The 18,913-nt window shown below is 45.7% G+C and overlaps 1 pseudogene; it reads right to left on the reverse strand.

Moving 5' to 3' along the window:
• Nucleotides 1–12,548: 12,548 nt before the first annotated feature.
• LOC123131136 (senescence-specific cysteine protease SAG39-like) lies at nt 12,549–13,698 on the reverse strand (annotated as a pseudogene).
• Between the last annotated feature and the right edge of the window lie 5,215 nt (nt 13,699–18,913).

Genomic DNA, 18,913 nt, shown 5'->3' on the forward strand with positions numbered 1-18,913 from the left:
GCCCAGAGTAAGCTTCGGTCGTCTTGGCTCTGGCACAGGGAAGTTGTGCCTTTTCTTAGGCCTCCACTGCTTGTGCTTCTCAGGGCATCAATGATGCAAGCCTTCACTACCGTTGGTACTTCAACATTCTTCTTCTTTCGGTCAAGCAAACGAAGGAGGCAGCCAGGTAAAACAAGTTGGTGAAATTGCCTTGGGTGAAGCAGCAACAATGAGCTTTGTCTCATTTTGTCGTTCCAATGCATCATCAGCCTGTCACATCTGCATCTCAACAAACGGCCGACCCATTTCGGGACAACGGGAGAAAGCTTCAAGGAGGCACGGCGCACACAGTGGCAGGTGAGGATTACCTTGGTCCAGTTGGAGCATATGTGGGAAGCAATGTCCCTCGCCTCAGCAACCACGACGAACACAACGAGTAACAGCCCTGGCACTAGATCAAAATGCACACGTCCAAACCATATTGGTTGCTCGCTAAGCATCCCGAGTTTGTTCGTAGTACAGAAGTACATGCAAGTAATTGTGGCCTTCACCTAAGGAAAATCCCATGGTATCCTAGCTTCTTTGATGACGTCCAGAACATAAAGTATGCAGTAACATATGCTCAAGAGTGAGATGACCATACTTGATGTTGTAGTAAACCAGCTACCTGAGTAGAGGACTGGGAGTGGTGAATCATAATAATCATGAAGAAAATAAAGCTCATCTGCAATCATCCTGAACGCTCTTTCATGTTCACCATCCTCTAGCAAGATGCTTTTGACGAATTTGATGGTATCCTTAGTGATAACGTCGGCGAGTTTGTACCTTGCAAATCGACACCTTAGCAATTTGAATAATGCAAATGACAAGCATATATCTTTCAGTCGTTGTGGCATTGGCATCAAAAACATGTTGTCCAACTGCCAAACTCTGTCAATGGTCACCAAGTTGCCATCTTGATGTGCCTTCATGTTATTTCTGAACATGTAACCATGAGGTCGAGGTTGCTTCTCTACTTGTCGTTTGTCCTCACCCGTAACTACAAGTGGTGGTGGAGGCACATTCACATCCTCCTCACCATGTTGATCATCTCCTTCTTCTTGCAGCAGTTGCTGCATATATCCAACAATAAGACGAGGATTGCGTCCGAGTGCAAAGGATCTCCGAGCCTTTAGAAATGCATAACATTTCAGTGCCATTTTGGCATAAATAAGAGAAAAAGGTATTATTCTGAGATAAAGTCTTATTTCCATAAAAGGTCTACCAGGAAGATCAAAGGAGGGGATGGCTAGGTAAACTATCCAAATTCCTTGAACAAGAAGTTCGAAGGGGGGTGTACACTTCGATCTTCTCGATCGTCAGTAGCAACTATCAGGCTTGTATTGATAGCAGAAATCAGAACAAGGCAGGCAGATGCTATGGCCATGTATGAGTGCATGCCGTTTGCCCAGCAACTGGCTACCAATTCATGTTTGAGAACAATATCAAACATATCACCCGTGGAGCCAAGTGTGGAGAGGACATAAGATATGATGGGTAGGAACAAGGTGGTTGCCCCCAGCAAGAGATAGCGGGTGAAGCCATAGTGACGATAACGATGGCCAAAGGCGCCTATTCTGAAGGAAATATGCCCTAGAGGAAATAATAAAGTTATTATTTATTTCCTTATATCATGATAAATGTTTATTATTCATGCTAGAATTGTATTAACCGGAAACATAATACATGTGTGAATACTTAGACAAACAGAGTGTCACTAGTATGCCTCTACTTGACTAGCTCGTTAATCAAAGATGGTTATGTTTCCTAACCATGAACAAGGAGTTGTTATTTGATTAATGGGATCACATCATTAGGTGAATGATCTGATTGACATGACCCATTCCATTAGCTTAGCACCCGACCGTTTAGTATGTTGCTATTGCTTTCTTCATGACTTATACATGTTCCTATGACTATGAGATTATGCAACTCCCGTTTGCCGGAGGAACACTTTGTGTGCTACCAAATGTCACAACGTAAATGGGTGATTATAAAGGTGCTCTACAGGTGTCTCCAAAGGTACATGTTGGGTTGGCGTATTTCGAGATTAGGATTTGTCACTCCGATTGTCGGAGAGGTATCTCTGGGCCCTCTTGGTAATACACATCACATAAGCCTTGCAAGCATTGAAACTAATGAGTTAGTTGCGAGATGATGTATTACGGAACGAGTAAAGAGACTTGCCAGTAACGAGATTGAACTAGGTATTGAGATACCGATGATCGAATCTCGGGCAAGTAACATACCGATGACAAAGGGAACAACGTATGTTGTTATGCGGTCTGACCGATAAAGATCTTCGTAGAATATGTAGGAGCCAATATGAGCATCCAGGTTCCGCTATTGGTTATTGACCAGAGACGTGTCTCGGCCATGTCTACATTGTTCTCGAACCCGTAGGGTCCACACGCTTAAGGTTTCGATGACAGTTATATTATGAGTTTATGAGTTTTGATGTACTGAAATTAGTTCGGAGTCCCGGATGTGATCACGGACATGACGAGGAGTCTCGAAATGGTCGAGAAATAAAGATTGATATATTGGACGGCAATATTCGGACACCGGAAGTGTTCCGGGTGATTTCGGAGAAAACCGGAGAGCCGGAGGGTTACCGGAACCCCCCGGGAGAAGTAATGGGCCATATGGGCCTTAGTGGAGAGAGAGAGAGGGGCAGCCAAAGGTGGGCCACGCGCCTCCTCCCCCTGGTCCGAATTGGACTAGGAGAGGGGGGCGGCGCCCCCCTTTCCCTCTCCCTCCCCACTTCTTTCCCCCTCCTAGTAGGAGTCCTACTCCTACTAGGAGGAGGACTCCTCCTTGGCGCGCCATAGAGGTCGGCCGGCCTCCTCCCCTTGATCCTTTATATACGGGGGCAGGGGGCACCCCATGACACACAAGTTGATCCACGTGATCATATTCTTAGCCGTGTGCGGTGCCCCCTTCCACCATAGTCCTCGATAATATTGTAGCGGTGCTTAGGCGAAGCCCTACGACGGTAGTACATCAAGATCGTCACCACGCCGTCGTGCTGACGGAACTCTTCCCTGACACTTTGCTGGATCGGAGTCCGGGGATCGTCATCGAGCTGAACGTGTGCTAGAACTCGGAGGTGTCGTAGTTTCGGTGCTTGATCGGTCGGGCCGTGGAGACGTACGACTACATCAACCAAACGCTTCCGTTGTCGATCTACAAGGGTACGTAGATCACACTCTCCCCTCTCGTTGCTATGCATCACCATGATCTTGCGTGTGCGTAGGAATTTTTTTGAAATTACTACGTTCCCCAACAGTGGCATCCGAGTCTAGGTTTTATATGTTGATGTTATATGCACAAGTAGAACACAAGTGAGTTGTGGGCGATATAAGTCATACTGATTACCAGCATGTCATACTTTGGTTCGGTGGTATTGTTGGACGAAGCGGCCCGGACCGACATTACGCGTATGCTTAAGCGAGACCGGTTCTCCCGACGTGCTTTGCACATAGGTGGCTTGCGGGTGACAGTTTCTCCAACTTTAGTTGAACCGAGTGTGGCTACGCCCGGTCCTTGTGAAGGTTAAAACAGCACCAACTTGACAAACTATCGTTGTGGTTTTGATGCGTAGGTAAGATTGGTTCTTGCTTAAACCCGTAGCAGCCACGTAAAACTTGCAACAACAAAGTAGAGGACGTCTAACTTGTTTTTGCAGGGCATGTTGTGATGTGATATGGTCAAGACATGATGCTAAATTTTATTGTATGAGATGATCATGTTTTGTAACCAAGTTATCGGCAACTGGCAGGAGCCATATGGTTGTCGCTTTATTGTATGCAATGCAATCGCGCTGTAATGCTTTACTTTATCACTAAGCGGTAGCGATAGTCGTGGAAGCATAAGATTGGCGAGACGACAACGATGCTACGATGGAGATCAAGGTGTCGTGCCGGTGACGATGGTGATCACGACGGTGCTTCGAAGATGGAGATCACAAGCACAAGATGATGATGGCCATATCATATCACTTATATTGATTGCATGTGATGTTTATCTTTTATGCATCTTATCTTGCTTTGATTGACGGTAGCATTATAAGATGATCTCTCACTAATTATCAAGAAGTGTTCTTCCTAAGTATGCATCGTTGCGAAAGTTCTTCGTGCTGAGACACCACGTGATGATCGGGTGTGATAGGCTCTACGTTCAAATACAACGGGTGCAAAACAGTTGCACACGCGGAATACTCAGGTTATACTTGACAAGCCAAGCATATACAGATATGGCCTCGGAACACGGAGACCGAAAGGTCGAGCGTGAATCATATAGTAGATATGATCAACATAGTGATGTTCACCAATGAAACTACTCCATCTCATGTGATGATCGGACATGGTTTAGTTGATTTGGATCACGTAATCACTTAGAGGATTAGAGGGATGTCTATCTAAGTGGGAGTTCTTTAAGTAAATTAATTGAATCTAAATTTATCATGAAACTTAGTACCTGATAGTATCTTGCTTGTTTATGCTTGATTGTAGATAGATGGCTCGTGCTGTTGTTCCGTTGAATTTTAATGCGTTCCTTGTGAAAGCAAAGTTGAAAGATAATGGTAGCAATTACACGGACTAGGTCCGTAACTTGAGGATTATCCTCATTGCTGCATAGAAGAATTATGTCCTGGAAGCACCGCTGGGTGCCAGGCCTGCTGCTGGAGCAACACCAGATGTTATGAACGTCTGGCAGAGCAAAGCTGATGACTACTCGATAGTTCAGTGTGCCATGCTTTACGGCTTAGAATCGGGACTTCAACGACGTTTTGAACGTCATGGAGCGTATGAGATGTTCCGGGAGTTGAAGTTAATATTTCAAGCAAATGCCCAGATTGAGAGATATGAAGTCTCCAATAAGTTCTATAGCTGCAAGATGGAGGAGAACAGTTCTGTCAGTGAGCATATACTCAAAATGTCTGGGTATAATAATCACTTGATTCAATTGGGAGTTAATCTTCCAGATGATTGTGTCATTGACAGAATTCTCCAATCACTGTCACCAAGCTACAAGAGCTTCGTGATGAACTATAATATGCAAGGGATGAATAAGACTATTCCCGAGCTCTTCGCAATGCTGAAAGCTGCGGAGGTAGAAATCAAGAAGGAGCATCAAGTGTTGATGGTCAACAAGACCACTAGTTTCAAGAAAAAGGGCAAAGGGAAGAAGAAGGGGAACTTCAAAAAGAACAGCAAGCAAGTTGCTACTCAAGAGAAGAAACCCAAACCTGGACCTAAGCCTGAAACTGAGTGCTTCTACTGCAAACAGACTGGTCACTGGAAGCGGAACTGCCCCAAGTATTTGGCGGATAAGAAGGATGGCAAGGTGAACAAAGGTATATGTGATATACATGTTATTGATGCGTACCTTACTAATTCTCGCAGTAGCACCTGGGTATTTAATACTGGTTTTGTTGCTAATATTTGCAACTCGAAACAGGGACTACGGATTAAGCGAAGATTGGCTAAGGACGAGGTGACGATGCGCGTGGGAAACGGTTCCAAAGTCGATGTGATCGCAGTCGGCACGCTACCTCTACATCTACCTTCGGGATTAATATTAGACCTAAATAAGTGTTATTTCGTGCCAGCGTTAAGCATGAACATTATATCTGGATCTTGTTTGATGCGAGACGGTTATTCATTTAAATCTGAGAATAATGGTTGTTCTATTTATATGAGTAATATCTTTTATGGTCATGCACCCTTAAAGAGTGGTCTATTTTTGTTGAATCTCGATAGTAGTGACACACATATTCATAGTGTTGAAGCCAAAAGATACAGAGTTGATAATGATAGTGCAACTTATTTGTGGCACTGCCGTTTAGGTCATATCGGTGTAAAGCGCATGAAGAAACTCCATACTGATGGACTTTTGGAACCACTTGGTTATGAATCACTTGGTACTTGCGAACCGTGCCTCATGGGCAAGATGACTAAAACACTGTTCTCCGGTACTATGGAGAGAGCAACAGATCTGTTGGAAATTATACATACAGATGTATGTGGTCCGATGAACGTTGAGGCTCGTGGCGGATATCGTTATTTTCTCACCTTCACAGATGACTTAAGCAGATATGGGTATATCTACTTAATGAAACACAAGTCTGAAACATTTGAAAAGTTCAAAGAATTTCAGAGTGAAGTTGAAAATCATCATAACAAGAAAATAAAATTCCTATGATCTGATCGTGGAGGAGAATATTTGAGTTACGAGTTTGGTGTATATTTGAAAAATTGTGGAATAGTTTCGCAACTCACGCCACCCGGAACACCACAGCGTAATGGTGTGTCCGAACGTCGTAATTGTACTTTACTAAATATGGTGCGATCTATGATGTCTCTTACTGATTTACCGCTATCATTTTGGGGTTATGCTTTGGAGACGGCCGCATTCACGTTAAATAGGGCACCATCAAAATCCGTTGAGAGGACGCCTTATGAACTATGGTTTAGCAAGAAACCAAAGTTGTCGTTTCTGAAAGTTTGGGGCTGCGATGCTTATGTGAAAAAGCTTCAACCTGATAAGCTCGAACCCAAATCGGAGAAATGTGTCTTCATAGGATATCCAAAGGAGACTATTGGATACACCTTCTATCACAGATCCGAAGGCAAGACTTTTGTTGCTAAGTTCGAAAACTTTTTGGAGAAGGAGTTTCTCTCGAAAGAAGTGAGTGGGAGGAAAGTAGAACTTGATGAGGTAACTGTACCTACTCCCTTATTGGAAAGTAGTGCATCACAAAAACATGTTTCCGTGACACCTACACTAGTTAGTGAGAAAGCTAATGATGATGATCATGAAACTTCAGAACAAGATACTACTGAACCTCGTAGATCAACCAGAGTGAGATCCGCGCCAGAGTGGTACGGTAATCCTGTTCTGGAAGTCATGCTACTAGATCATGATGAACCTACGAACTATGAAGAAGCGATGGTGAGCCCAGATTCCGCAAAATGGCTTGAAGCCATGAAATCTGAGATGGGATCCATGTATGAGAACAAAATATGGACTTTGGTTGACTTGCCCGATGATCGGCAAGCAATTGAGAATAAATGGATCTTCAAGAAGAAGACTGACGCTGACGGTAATATTACTGTCTACAAAGCTCGACTTGTCGCAAAAGGTTTTCGGCAAGTTCAAGGGATTGACTACGATGAGACCTTCTCACCCGTAGCGATGCTTAAGTCTATCCGAATCATGTTAGCAATTGCCGCATTTTATGATTATGAAATTTGGCAGATGGATGTCAAAACTGCATTCCTGAATGGATTTCTGGAAGAAGAGTTGTATATGATGCAACCAGAAGGTTTTGTCGATCCAAAGGGAGCTAACAAAGTGTGCAAGCTCCAGCGATCCATTTATGGACTGGTGCAAGCCTCTCGGAGTTGGAATAAACGCTTTGATAGTGTGATCAAAGCATTTGGTTTTATACAGACTTTTGGAGAAGCATGTATTTACAAGAAAGTGAGTGGGAGCTCTGTAGCATTTCTGATATTATATATGGATGACATATTACTAATTGAAAATGATATAGAATTTCTGGATAGCATAAAGGGATACTTGAATAAGAGTTTTTCAATGAAAGACCTCGGTGAAGCTGCTTACATATTAGGCATTAAGATCTATAGAGATAGATCAAGACGCTTAATTGGACTTTCACAAAGCACATATCTTGACAAAATTTTGAAGAAGTTCAAAATGGATCAAGCAAAGAAAGGGTTCTTGCCTATGTTACAAGGTGTGAAGTTGAGTAAGACTCAATGCCCGACCACTGCAGAAGATAGAGAGAAAATGAAAGATGTTCCCTATGCTTCAGCCATAGGCTTTATCGTGTATGCAATGTTGTGTACCAGACCTGATGTGTGCCTTGCTATAAGTCTAGCAGGAAGGTACCAAAGTGATCCAGGAGTGGATCACTGGACAGTGGTCAAGAACATCCTGAAATACCTGAAAAGGACTAAGGATATGTTTCTCATATATGGAGGTGACAAAGAGCTCATCGTAAAAGGTTACGTTGATGCAAGCTTTGACACTGATCCGGAGATTCTAAATCGCAAACCGGATACGTGTTTACATTAAACGGTGGAGCTGTCAGTTGGTGCAGTTCTAAACAAAGAGTTGTAGCGGGATCTACATGTGAAGCAGAGTACATAGTTGCTTCGGAAGCAGCAAATGAAGGAGTCGGGATGAAGGAGTTCATATCCGATCTAGGTGTCATACCTAGTGCATCGGGTCCAATGAAAATCTTTTGTGACAATACTGGTGCAATTGCCTTGGCAAAGGAATCCATCTTTTACAAGAGAACCAAGCACATCAAGAGACGCTTCAATTCCATCCGGGATCTAGTCCAGGTGGGTGACATAGAGATTTGCAAGATACATACGGATCTGAATGTTGCAGACCCGTTGACTAAGCCTCTTCCATGAGCAAAACATTATCAATACCAAGGCTCCATGGGTGTTAGAATCATTACTGTGTAATCTAGATTATTGACTCTAGTGCAAGTGGGAGACTGAAGGAAATATGCCCTAGAGGCAATAATAAAGTTATTATTTATTTCCTTATATCATGATAAATGTTTATTATTCATGCTAGAATTGTATTAACCGGAAACGTAATACATGTGTGAATACATAGACAAACAGAGTGTCACTAGTATGCCTCTACTTGACTGGCTCGTTAATCAAAGATGGTTATGTTTCCTAACCATGAACAAGGAGTTGTTATTTGATTAACGGGATCACATCATTAGGTGAATGATCTGATTGACATGACCCATTCCATTAGCTTAGCACCCGATCGTTTAGTATGTTGCTATTGCTTTCTTCATGACTTATACATGTTCCTATGACTATGAGATTATGCAACTCCCGTTTGCCGGAGGAACACTTTGTGTGCTACCAAACGTCACAATGTAAATGGGTGATTATAAAGGTGCTCTATAGGTGTCTCCAAAGGTACATGTTGGGTTGGCGTATTTCGAGATTAGGATTTGTCACTCCGATTGTCGGAGAGGTATCTCTGGGCCCTCTTGGTAATACACATCACATAAGCCTTGCAAGCATTGCAACTAATGAGTTAGTTCCGAGATGATGTATTACGGAACGAGTAAAGAGACTTGCCGGTAATGAGATTGAACTAGGTATTGAGATATCGACGATCGAATCTCGGGCAAGTAACATACCGATGACAAAGGGAACAACGTATGTTGTTATGCGGTCTGACCGATAAAGATCTTCGTAGAATATGTAGGAGCCAATATGAGCATCCAGGTTCCGCTATTGGTTATTGACCGGAGACGTGTCTCGGTCATGTCTACATTGTTCTCGAATCCGTAGGGTCCGCACGCTTAAGGTTTCGATGACAGTTATATTATGAGTTTATGAGTTTTGAAGTACCGAAGTTAGTTCGGAGTCCCGGATGTGATCACGGACATGACGAGGAGTCTCGTAATGGTCGAGACATAAAGATTGATATATTGGACGGCAATATTCGGACACCGGAAGTGTTCCGGGTGATTTCAGAGAAAACCGGAGAGCCGGAGGGTTACCGGAACCCCCCCGGGAGAAGTAATGGGCCATATGGGCCTTAGTGGAGAGAGAGAGAGAGGGGCAGCCAAAGGTGGGCCACGCGCCTCCTCCCCCCTGGTCCGAATTGGACTAGGAGAGGGGGGTGGCGCCCCCCTTTCCCTCTCCCTCCCCACTTCTTTCCCCCTCCTAGTAGGAGTCCTACTCCTACTAGGAGGAGGACTCCTCCTTGGCGCGCCATAGAGGCCGGCCGGCCTCCTCCCCTTGATCCTTTATATACGGGGGCAGGGGGCACCCCATGACACACAAGTTGATCCACGTGATCATATTCTTAGCCGTGTGCGGTGCCCCCTTCCACCATAGTCCTCGATAATATTGTAGCGGTGCTTAGGCGAAGCCCTACGAGGTAGTACATCAAGATCGTCACCACGCCGTCGTGCTGACGGAACTCTTCCCCGACACTTTGCTGGATCGGAGTCCGGGGATCGTCATCGAGCTGAACGTGTGCTAGAACTCGGAGGTGCCGTAGTTTCGGTGCTTGATCGGTCGGGCCGTGGAGACGTACGACTACATCAACCAAACGCTTCCGTTGCCGATCTACAAGGGTACGTAGATCACACTCTCCCCCTCTCGTTGCTATGCATCACCATGATCTTGCGTGTGCGTAGGAATTTTTTTGAAATTACTACGTTTCCCAACATATTCCGACTATGATTCCTGCAAAAATGGCGTTGAGGAGCAGCATCGCGTCCACTCGCCACAGTTGTCCTTTAATGCGCTTGGAAAACTCTTTCACGATGTCCTCAGAGCACTCCAAAGATTCAGCTGTCGCCATGGTCGCTGACTGTAAATTTAAATTTAAGTAGAACCGGTTTACACAAAAAAGAAGACGCTAATGAAAGAACTGTTGACACAATGCAAATAGAAATGATGCTATTTCGGGGGAGACACATACATAATTAAGTTGGAAATGAAATGAAGAGAAAAAACAATCAAAACCAAAGTTTTAAATAGCTATAGCCGCACTAAATTCCAAAGGTAGCACGCTATTTAAAAAAACTACGATCAAACTGTACTCAACACAGTTACTAGCTAGTGTTAAAAACGTTCTTATATTAGTATGAGACGGAGGGTGTAGTTGGCTATAGTGAAGTCAGTACACGGTAACGTACTCCCTCCTTTCCAGATTATATGGTGTATTGATTTTCGTGCAAGTTAAATATTTGAATGTTTGACCAAGATTATTGAATAAAACAACAACATCTACAATACCTAATAGATAAAATATGAAACTACTTTTCATCATGAATCAAGTGATATCAATTTTGTATTGTGGATATTTATGTATTTTTTTCTAAAAATTCAGTTAAACATGCACTCGTTTGATTTTAAAAAACAAATACACTTTATATAAAGGAATGGTGAGAGTACCTCGTACGTCGTAGCCAGGGGCGATCAAGCGGAAATCGAGGTGGATGCTGACCGCCTGGCCTTGGTTGATTAGTTTTTGATATCTGCAGAGCATGGAACAGGGAACTAGTAATATATAGACAAGCACATTTGCTATGGCTCCCGCACGACCAGTCTTACTATACAATATAAGAGACGCTGTATCTTTTATGTTTTCCCTTTTTCTCTTTGGAATGTGTTGCTTTCGTTTTATCTTTATCTTCCTCTTTTTCTCCTAATAATATGTTGCTTTCTCTGTCTTATTCCTCTGCCCCAAAGCACATTGTGCCTCATCTTTATTCCAATGGTTTGCCGTTAGATCTTTCACGTGTGTGCATGATTGCCATCGTCCATGCATGGCTCGGAATATGTTCTTTGCTTCTGCGAGCGAGTCAGCTATATATATTCATGGACCACTGCTTTGCTGAACACATCTCTGGTGCTCATTCAGACTCGGAGAGAACGTCCATCGATGGAAGATGTCCGAAGGCTACGTGCGTGTGGATTGCCATGGTCGGTGAGGGCAGCGCGCGCAGCAATGAGCACGTTGAGACACCGACGCAATATGCAAATGCGATGGTTGTCTTCCTGCGATCCGGCCTTGTGCGCGGGCTACAAATTTGCTGGAACATTGATTGTCCACGTTTGGAACCTCGCAGCACAAACATAACATTAACATCAATGTTCACAATGGGTCCTTGAACACGCCTTTGCATACCACTAACGACGCGTTTGGTTCGCTGAAAAAGGGTGTCTTCCGATTCCAGCAGTTTCTAAAACCGTAACTAGCGTTTGTTTCGGCCACCGTGGTTTTTGTTAGCGCGCTTTCTGATACAACGTTTCACAAAATCGTAACCGCCCGAATCGTCGTGGGTTAGAAAACAGTTTGAGACAAAGGAACCAAACAATCCGTGCATTACGTAAGAGTATTCCGACGCGGCGCTTCCTGGAGACTTACAATGAATACATTACTTGTGCGGAACCAAACGCGTCGTAAAACTCTATGAAAGCACAAGTTTTAGTTTGTTAAATAAATTTTAGTACATGTAGGAGGCATGCGGCTGGCTTTGTAGGTCAGGGAGAGGACGCTCTGGTGTTGAGGGTTTAAGGACCAGGACAACAGTAATTGGGGGAGAGAATGGTATGTCATAATTCATTTCCTCAAGATTCAAGAATTTACAGGCTTCAACTTTTATTTACAAATCAGCTCCATCATTTTCACATATTGTTTATATGGTTCCAAGATTATCGTAAAAATATGAACTACTCAAATAGTTCATTACACACACATGAAAGCACAAGAGGCAGCATAATTCAATTTCTCTGAAACATATAGCTAACACAAATTCTTCATCAACCCTTATATATGTGACATAATTTACATTGTATTCATGGAAAATTAAATACTATACAAGACATAAATTTGTACATAATTTAGATACACATACAAACTATACTTAATTAAAGTCGATGTGGGCAATTATTTGATATTTGTGTGCATATGAGGATATGTAGCATGAGACACTCTTTCTATGCAGTGAGGTAAGAAGGCTCCATTGCAAGGCCACACATGCCTCTCTTGTCGGTAATGTCCTTCTCCATTCTTAAATATCTGTTCTCGCCCCATGTTGTTCCCCATGAATTCTTCAACAACCAATATTTTGTGCCATCGCTGGTCTTGCCATAACCAATAGCTGCAATACCATGGTCTAGGTCAGTGCCACATGAGCCAGTCATTACTCCACCTTTGTAAAATTGGAACGTCATATCTCCTCCATCTACAGCTACCGAGACGGGTTGACTTGCGACGGCTTGCATGAGGGCTCCCTCATTGTTGGTTGGAACGTCCTCATAGCTTTTGATGGTTGCGGCACCATTGGTTCCACTCTTGCACTTGTCATCTGTCGCGGTATATGGGTAGTTGGACTCGGTGGTGAGACCATCATTTTTGATAATGAACTTAAAGGCATCGTCCATGAGTCCTCCTTCACAACCTTGGTCTTCACCATGGACATCACAATCCACCAACTCTTGCTCCGACAGTGATATTAGCTTGCCAGTTTTGAGCTTAACGATGCCCTCCGTAGCAGCGACAGCAGAAAACGCCCAACAACAACCTACACATGGTGATGTTTGGGTAGATACTATAAGATGACATTCTCAAAAAAGTAAACATATATCCAATACATCATTATCCTTAATATACTCACCACATTGGCCCTGATCCTTGATAGGAGTAACTGCACCTTTGGTCCTCCAGTCTATGGTTTCCGGAAGTGCATCGAGACTTACATTCTCGTACCTGAATCCGGTAGGCACCCTCTCCAAGCTTGGTTTGTACCCCTTGTTAGCCTTTGTGCCTTGAACTCCTCGTTGGTCAGGTCAGTGAACTGATTGATGCCCAAATAGAACTTGTGGTTCTCGGCGTTAAACGACTCGATGAACCCGACATTGGCCCTGAACACCTCAAATCGATGTGTCTTCTCAGTAGTGTCCTTGTACACACGGTTGTACTGCACCATCCAACTCTCATGCCTTGCCACCATTGACAAGTCATTGTTGAGCTCCCGAGCTGCTAGGACCGAACTGCAGAAGCAGAGGCACCCGAGGATGCTAAGGATCAAAGCTTTTGAGATGGCCATGGTATGTTTGATGGACTGCTTGCTACTGCTGGTCTGCAATATGTGCTCTGCTTTGTGTTTCTGCAAATGAAACCAGGTATCTTATATAGTCTGATGCATGTATTTAAGTATAGGAGATAGAGATGGACTCCATCGTAGCGGTGAAGTACGTCTAGTGGGTAGATATTATAAATCAAGCGTACTTAGCGTCTGGTGCACGGATGTTATGCTGAATGTGCTTGCATGTTGATATTGACAGATTTCTTTATCGATGCTATTCCTATGTATATTTATAACTTTTGGAGAACAATGTATATAAATTCATTTTCGTCTTTTCAGTGCATGTATAAACTTTCTACAAACTTAATTTTATTTGGAGCGTAGCATTAAGTTTTAGATTATGTTGATTTACATAATTGTAGGCACCTATAGAGAATATAGCTAAGAATCCTTGTAGCCTACCAATATAAAATGATTAGATCTGACCACTTGTAGAGACTAGGAGTGTAACACGAACATAATAAGTTGATTAAGACAACTTAACTAATCATATCATTCGTTGGAATAAGACTAGCTAACTGATCTTAAATTTAATTTGGAGTCCAAAACATGTTTGGCACTCATCTTGCATTTTCTACTCTATATGGACTGCATGAGCCCCAAGCACACGTCAAGTGCAAGAATTTTAATACCGCCAGACGTACTTCCCTGCCACTCAAATGCTCCTTTCCATTCACAACTTCGTAGAAGTACCATATCTCACAACAGTTGTGGTGGCCGTGTTGTGCGGGTGGACACCCTGTATAGCGTGTGCTGCAGTTGCTGGGTTGTGCGGCGTTGTAGCTCAAAGCTGAACGGTAGTGTGTAACACCCTGCAGAGTAGACACACTGTGCATAGCACCAAGCGACACCTGCAACCAACACAGCCAACACTTTACTCCTCCTCCCCTTGATTTGCAGGGCTACCAAAATCATACGCAAGAACGGAGTAGAGTACACACGCATGAATAGGTGGGTCGGGGCAGTAGAAACATCGATGGGTAGCTGAGAGCCAAAGTGAACACACACACACACACACACACACACACACACACACAGAGAGAGAGAGAGAGAGAGAGAGAGAGATAGAGAGATGGAACCAGTGCAAGAGGAAAGGAGATGGCCGACTGTAAAAGGCGACATCCATGCAAAATAGTGCGGAGGGCCCACAACACCCCATTTCTTGCAAGCATAATAAGTTGGGAACCTCTGGCACCCTGAGCTTCACCGCCAATGCGGTGGGTTGCCTTGACCTAATTTCTCCCTCTCCGAGGGCCAAGTTCTCATCTTTGGGAGCCTGAAGTTCACCGTCGACCAATTCGGCAAGACACGTCTCAACAACCCGGCACTTCACCAGGCACAAGAGCCAATGCTCAGGCATTGCCTGTGATCTACATTAACAACCCACAAGCCCACCCCAACTTACTAGCTTGTGGCGAAAGTGGAGTCCATCCTCCATATCTTGGATGAATATGAGTTTGAGGAGGACGAGAGCTCAGATAGTCACCCTTCAATAGTAGCACTACTGGAGGTCCTCATGGTCAACACCAACACTAACACTCCAAGCGCCAATTCACCCACAGCCCCGATGGTACGAATGCAGCCGGGCCTGCGGCAGAAGCGGACACAATGGCTGAGCTTGGAGTCCTTCACACGTTGAACGCCGGTGACGATCCGAAGATAAAGGCCATGGAGACCCAACGTAAAGCCCTCACGCAAGCACAACTACGTCTGCAGTGCGATCGGGGCGCTCTTGCCAACAGGTGGGCAACCACCATGGAGAGGAGTGGCGGAGGCTGCACCATGCGGCCCCCGCCGACACTACTCTTGTGGTAGAAGGCGCCCACTAGGTCCACATCTCCATCCTTGAAGGGGAATCGGATGATGTGATGGTTTATCACACTCCCATTCTATAACCTTATGGTGACTGCATACATCGCTAGCAACATTCGGCTAGATGTGGATCACCTGAGCGATGAGCAAATTCAACAACGCCAGTGCCATGGTAGACGTTGTGGGGGCGTGTCAAAAACGTAGATGAGTGAAATCGGGTGAGGAAGGGTCGAAACCACTTCTCATTTTGCATGGGGCCTTAATAATGGTTATAAAAGCGTGGTGTGAAGAGTAAAAGGCCAGTACATAATTTTTAAAGTGGGAAAGTAGCGGTAAAGAGATAGGCCGGGAAACATAGGACGGGAAAAAAGTGATGGAAATACTACCAGGAGAGAATGGGTGAAAAAGATAGGGGGGAAGAAAAATGCAATACAAAAGCACAAATGAAGAGTAAAAGTGGAAATATATACTTTATTTTGTGAGAAAACATCCGACCTATGTTGGCGCCGCCTCCTCGCAGCGCCGCTTCTTTTTCTTCCTCACACAACTCTCACTTGTAGTTTCTTTTAAGAACACACACATGATGAGAAAACTCAACACATACACACGCACACGCCAAGAAAGATACCAGCACCAGCTTTGCCGAGAGCTCTCCTCCTTGGTCACACAAACACTACATTTTTGCCCAGCCCTCTCGGCTTCTTTCTCATTGCTTGATATGCAACATATATACAAGAGGATGGCCTCACGCATGTACTAACTAGCCGGCAGGTTCGGCCACTAACTCCGCGTACCACACGCCCAGGTAACTACCCTAGAATCCCTCCCAGCTAACAACTTATTCATACAGCCACTAACTAACCCGTGCATGCATTTGACTCACTATCTACACGACCCAGCCGGCTATGCCACTAACTAACCTATGCATGTCAGGATTAATGCTATCAATTTCCTTCCTAATCTTGACATGCCTTGCCATCGACCGTCGTCTTGAACGCCTTCGCACGACATCATCACGCGCCTCTGCGTCCGCTGCGACGTGCCATGCACCTGCCGTCGCCGGAGTTGATGCAGCTCGTGTCGTTGTCGTCGTCATAGCTGTGAGCCAGCCCGTGGACCCGACCTGGCGCACCGACGCCGGTCGCACCGTGCTCCGTCACGTCTCCGGTGACACACGCCGAGCTCCTTCTCTGCCGGCGACACACGCCTGGCGTCTCTCTGCGTCCCGCACGTCCCACGCACACCCGACGCGCGCGACGAGTCCGACCGCACCAGTGCGTCCCGCACGTCCCGCGCGCATCTAACGCGCCCGACGAGCCCGACTGCACCAGACGCTCACTGCGCGCCGCCTCCGCGTCTGCCATGGCAGCCGCCAGCGACAAACGTCGGAAGGATGTAGCCGAACTCGAGCACGGACTCGAGCACAACGGCAACATATGCCTCCTCCCAATGTCAACCACACGCTCGTACGCGCGCTCGCGGTCCCGACGCGCCTGACGCGTCCAGTGCGCACCCATAACACGCACCGGTCGTGCCCGCCTCGCCGCCACAGCTTATTGCCCTGCACCTCTGCGGCTTCAACCGCAGCGCAGTTCCTCCACGCCGCCATGCCGTTGTGTGTCGTTGAAGCCGCCACCACGCAGGTCCTCCACGGCCTCCTCACCGTGCCGCCGCAGCCACCGCGGCCTCCTCATCGCGTTGCGCACCTCCATAAACCGACACACGGCCCGAAGCATAGCGCAGCCGCCGGCGAACTCCGCCACCGCCGGCACGCCTCCGACATGGCGAACCACTCCAAAACAAACTGGTTCTGATACCGAATGTTGGCGCCGCCTCCTCGCAGCGCCGCTTCTTCTCCCTCACACAACTCTCACTTGTAGTTTCTCTTAAGAACACACACATGATGAGAAAACTCAACACATACACACACACACACGCCAAGGAAGACATCGGCACCAGCTTTACCGAGAGCTCTTCTCCTTGATCACACAAACATTACATTTTTGCCCAGCCCTCTCGGCTTCTTTCTCATTGCTTGATATGCAACATATATGCAAGGGGATGGCCTCACGCATGTACTAACTAGCCGGCAGGTTCGGCCACTAACTCCACGTACCGCACGCCCAGGTAACTACCCTGGAATCCCTCCCAGCTAACAACTTATCCATGCAGCCACTAACTAACCCGTGCATGCATTTGACTCGACTATCTACACAACGCGGCCAGCTATGCCACTAACTAACCTATGCATGTCAAGATTAATGCTATCAATCTATGCATCATATGTCATGGCAGTACAAGGAACACTAGAAATAACAAAAATTACATCCACGTCGGTAAACCACCTAACGACGACCACAAGCACCGGAGCGAGCTAAAGGCGCGTCGTCGTCATCGCCCCTCCCTCACCAAAGTCGGGAAAACTTATTGCAGTACACAGTCGGGAATTGTCGTGCTAAAGCCCCATGATATATACTAACACACCAGAAAAACAACCGTCGTCGGTGAAGTGAAGCGTAGACGGAAGGATCCAACTTGTAGACAGACGAACAAACACTAGATCTGTGAAGATCCATCGAAGACCAATAACGACAGAATCACACGAGATTCGTCGGAGATACAACTCCACACGCCCTCCGACGATGCTAGATGATCACCAGGACAAGGCCTAGGCGGGGTGGACCTTATTCCATCTTCAGGGTGCCGTCGCCATGCTTTCCTGACAAGGACATAAACCTTAATCGACCTCAAAGGAACACCTAAAAACGGAACAACAACCCTCCCGCCGGCAAGGATTGGGTTTCACCGCGCCTCCATGGCCCTAAGGTTGCTGGAGATGGGAGGGGCCGGCTATAGAGTCGGCGGAAGGTCCAAAAAACCTAATCGCTTGTAGAATCGCTGCAAGAGGCGAAGGGTTACGTTATAATAAAAAGGTACTTTGTGCTTTAAAATGGATTTATAATAAATAGAAATCCAAGAAAACAAATACAAAAAGGTAAACCGAGTGTTATATATCGGGTACTCGACTTACTTGTAACTGCATTATGAAAAAGAAAAAGTACAGCTTGGCGGCCGAAGCTTCGGCTAGCCGGGCGCGCGTCGTTAGAGCATCTCCAATAGATGGTCCAAATATAAAAATAACTAACTTTTGGACCGTCTGAGGCTAAATACGCAGCTCTAATAGACGGTCCATATGTAAAAAAGATGGACCGCGGTCTCCTCGTGATGTAAAATACAACACCCCGCGATGCAAATATACATCACGAGATGCATCTGGTCCAAAACCAGCCGCCGCCCGCGAACGCCCAACCGCCACTTCATTTCCTTTCCCGCCCGCCCGCCCGCGACCTCCCGTCCGTCCGCCGCCGCCCCGCCGCCGCACCGCCGCCTCCACACCCCGTC

The sequence above is a fragment of the Triticum aestivum genome, chromosome 6A, assembly GCF_018294505.1.
Source record: "Triticum aestivum cultivar Chinese Spring chromosome 6A, IWGSC CS RefSeq v2.1, whole genome shotgun sequence".
Classification (NCBI taxonomy): Eukaryota; Viridiplantae; Streptophyta; class Magnoliopsida; order Poales; family Poaceae; genus Triticum; species Triticum aestivum.